Source organism: Nannospalax galili, unplaced genomic scaffold (assembly GCF_000622305.1).
Source record: "Nannospalax galili isolate Female #2095 unplaced genomic scaffold, S.galili_v1.0 scaffold581, whole genome shotgun sequence".
Taxonomy (NCBI): domain Eukaryota; kingdom Metazoa; phylum Chordata; class Mammalia; order Rodentia; family Spalacidae; genus Nannospalax; species Nannospalax galili.
In genome coordinates, this window is record NW_008345699.1 from 3,171,293 (window position 1) to 3,175,501 (window position 4,209).

Below are 4,209 nucleotides of genomic sequence, written 5' to 3' on the forward strand. Positions count from 1 at the left end.
TTTATTTAATCACTTCATAATCTAAACATTAATCATACATACTACATTGTATCATATATATTATTTTTCAATTAAAATAAATTATAAAAAATGAACACATTTATATGGTGATTTGAATGAGAATTTTACCCCATAGGTTCACATATTTGAACATTTGATCCTCAGTTGTTTTGAGGTGTGGTTTTAGGAAGTCATGAAATCTTTAAGAGGTGTAGCCTTGCTGGTGGAAGTCTATCACTGGGGATTAACTTTGAGAGTTAATAGCCTTGCTCTGCTTACAGTTTACCCTCTGTTTCGTGTTAGTGGGTGAAGATGCCATCTCCCAACTTTCAGGGCCAGTAGCCATGCTCACTTGCTCCCACACCTCCCCAGTGATGGACTCTCAACCCCCTGGAACCATAAACTTAAATAAACTGTGCTATAAGTTGCGTTTGCTTGTGGTTTCTTATCACAGCAACAGAAAAGTGCCTAACAGAATTAACAAGATACCTCCATGGCCAGGGAGCTTACCCTCTCTCAGAACCTACAAGAGCCAATACAGAACATAAGGTTAAGACTTGTACAGAAAAAGAAAATTTCTTAAATCTTGCTCAGTGTCATTAATTTTCTCACAGTCCAAGTTGACTGTTTCTGCTCAGAGAGGGTCAAAGATTCTCACCAAGATATTCAGGCAAATGGACATTTACGCTGGAGCTCAGAAGTTGAACTAATGTGCAGAAGTGTTTTTAGATACAGGAAGAGGATGAGAAGAAGACCTGTAATAATCAATCAAATTACTTCATAGTATTTGTAGTATAATGACTTTTCTTTGGGTAACCTTTCTTTTGATAAATAGAAAACATGTTGTTTAATAAAAAACAATAAACTTTATGCACATATAATGAAAGATGAATCAAAAATCTCCTGTGTTTATGTCAGGAATTTCTGTATAAATTGATATCTGAGATTAACTTTATCATATTTTTTGCTTCCTGCGCTAAATTTGCAGTCAATGGTCATTCACTGCTATCATTTCTATATCCACTTTCCTCAAAACCGTGGTTACCCAGACTGGGGACTACTTTGGTTGTTTAAGTATAAGAATCTGTTCCATAGAAGAAATGAATCTAATTACAGTTGAATGGTGATATCTCTATGCTAGTAACTATAAGTAATTGCTAAATGTATTCAATTTTGAAATTATGTGTTTTAATTGTTTCATCTATTTTTTATCTTATGTGTTTTTCCCCAGCTAATTATTTATTTAATAACCGCATACTTAGAAAAAGCATTTCATTAAAACAGCATTGATATATTCAATAAAAATTTTCTGAGCTAAGATGCATCTTTTTCAAAATTGGCTGTAAATTTCAGGCTTACAGTTGATTATTACAGTTATACAATATTGTAATCAGTATAAACCCTATAAGACATAAGATTAAATGATGTTTTAACCTTTAAAAAAGATCTCCATTCTCCATTTCTTGTATAACTTTCTCAAACAGTGCTGTTAACTAAGGGCCAAGGTTCAAATGCATGAAGAGGAGGACACCACCATGTTTCATTCAAACTACAACATATACCATGCCTCTGACTACCATTGTGGTGGACTTGAGCTCCTCTAAACTAACCTAAGTTTTTTGTTTTATTTTATCATTATTTTTTTAATTTTTAATAATTACATGAAGAAGCACTTCACTGCAGATTTAACATATTCAGCAACACACTCCAGAGCAAGAGTACATCTCTTTCACGTGTGGCTGCAAGTTTCTAGGTTCACAGTTGAATTAATAGTCATACAATAATGAACTCAGTATAAACCCCCAGAGAGAGGCCTGTGGGTCTATTTATTATTTTTAAAAATTTAACCTTTAAAAAAGATGTCCATTTCATTTTAGAATATATTGTTCCTTGCAGAAAGACTGCTTTTGCTACTAACACTGAGATGTTGACACATGCATCTCTAATCTATATGCATCTGATTATTACTAGTCATAATTGGTTGCACTTGTATCCTTGGCGTCTGCGTATGTCTATGAAGTTGTCGGGTAGATTTCAATACTAATGTTTATCACCTCTACTGTACTGGATAGCTTTAGTGTCAACTTGACACACCTGGGTTGAGGGAGCCTCAATTGGGGGATTGCCTCTATTGGACTGGCCTGTGGCCATGTCTGAGGGGCCTCTTCAAGATGAGTGATGCGGGAGAGCCCAGCCCACTGTGGGTGGTGCCACCCCTGGGCAGGTGGGCCTGTGTTGCATAAGAAAGCAGGCTGAGCAGTCTACTGTCTGCTGTGTTGTCAGCACCCTAGCCAATTGCCACTACTTGCCCTTCTGGGAAATCTAGTCAGCCTAGCTAGAGGTCTTTATTTTAGGACGGTCAGCTGTTCCTCTTATAGCAGCAATCAGTTGTCAATACTCCTTTAGATAAGATTAGGGTCTGTTGTTCATTTTTCCAGTTCTATGCTGGGTTACTATTTGGGAGTCCCTTTGGTCACCCTGGCCAACAACTCAAAAGAAGGCATCTCCTATCTGGCATTGTGGCATGTTATGTAGCCTTTAGCTATGCATATGGACTCTTAAGAAATTATATTAACCCCTTTAATCTTTGGTTATACTTTCTTTTTGGATGTTTAAGGCCATACAGTTCACCCACATAAACCAATTTATTTTTACTCTTATGGTAAAAATAAAGGATTTTTTATGGTTGGCTTCGCTTGGAAGCATGGAAGAAATGATTCCTCTGTGTTGATCCTCCTCTTTGTAGACTGGACACTGGTTCAAGTCCATCTGATGGGGTCTCCTCGGCCTCCTTGACCAAGGGGACAGGTGACACACCACAATTACTGGAAATTTTGAGAGATGCTCATAGTCCCCTGGAACTAGATGACCTAGGAGGGCAAGGAGCAAAAACTGTCCTTTATGTCCCTCTGACCAAATTATTATAGGCCTCAAAGTATGTCTGTTTATCCAAGAAGGTTAGTTCCACCATCTGGTACTTTTAATTACTATGTGTCATGTAGATAAATCTTGGGCAAAGACCAATTGTTCTCAGATAACCCTTACCTAGACACATATTTCTTGATCTGCTATTTATAATTTGTCAGTAGGTTGTACAAGTAATATGATTCCCTCTGGTTTTCATAACTAGCTAGGAATTGTTTATCTCTCGCATTGTCTCACCACACCAACATAGTTTTCCCATGTAAGATGCCCCATTTCTCATCTTTCTCCCTTAATAATACCCTTCTCCTACGGTCCTACGTCTTTTAAGCCCCTTCTTTCGCTCTATCCCCTAGGTTCCTTGTATACCCTTCCCTCTCCCCTCCCTTAAACTAACCCAATTTTTATCCAGAGCTCCCTTATTAAAGCCTTTTTCCTATTGTTCATCTCTTTCAGGATCTTTCTTTTCCTTTACTTCCCTGTTTCCTCTCCATTATCCTGGTTCCTGTAGTTATGTCTGGATACATACTCCAGCTGGCCTGGAACTCACTATGTAGACCAGGCTGGCCTTGAACTCACAGAGATCCACCAGCCTCTGCCTCCCCAGTGCTGGGATTAAAGGCGTGCACCACCATGCCTGGCCTCATTCATAGTTTTTTAAGAGTTATCCACACTGCTTTCCACAGGGGTTGAACCAGTGTGCACCCCACCAGCAGTGGATGAGAGTTCCCCTTTCGCCACACCTTCTCCAACATTTGGTATCATTTGTTCTCTTGATCTTAGCCAGTCTGACTGGGGTGAGATGAAATCTTAAAGTGGCTTTAATTTGCATTTCTCTATATATTAGTGATGTTGAACATCTTTTAAGATGTTTCATAGCCATCTTTACTTCTTCTTTTGAGAACTTTCTGTTCAGCTCCTTAGCCCATCTTTTAATTGGGTTGCTTCTTGTCTTGTTTCTCTGTTTTTTGAGTTCATTATATATTCTGGATATTAAACCTCTGTTGGATGTGTTGCCTGTAAAGATTTTCTCTCATTCTGTGGGTTTTCTGATCACTTCCCTGATTGGCTCCTTTGATGTACAGAAGCTTTTTAGTTTAATGACGTCCCATTTGTTAATTCTTGCCCTAGTTTCCTGAGCAATTGATGTCTGGTTTAGAAAGTCCTTTCCTAGACCTATATCTTGTAAGTTATTGCCAATGTTTTCTTTTAACAATTTCAGAGTTTCAGGCTTCACATTGAGGTCTTTGATCCATTTGGAGTTGACTTTTGTGTAGGATGATAGAG

General features: G+C 38.1%; 1 pseudogene; it reads right to left on the bottom strand.

Moving 5' to 3' along the window:
• LOC103741102 overlaps window positions 1-4,209 on the bottom strand; it is a 16,729-nt pseudogene that overhangs the window by 1,848 nt on the left and 10,672 nt on the right.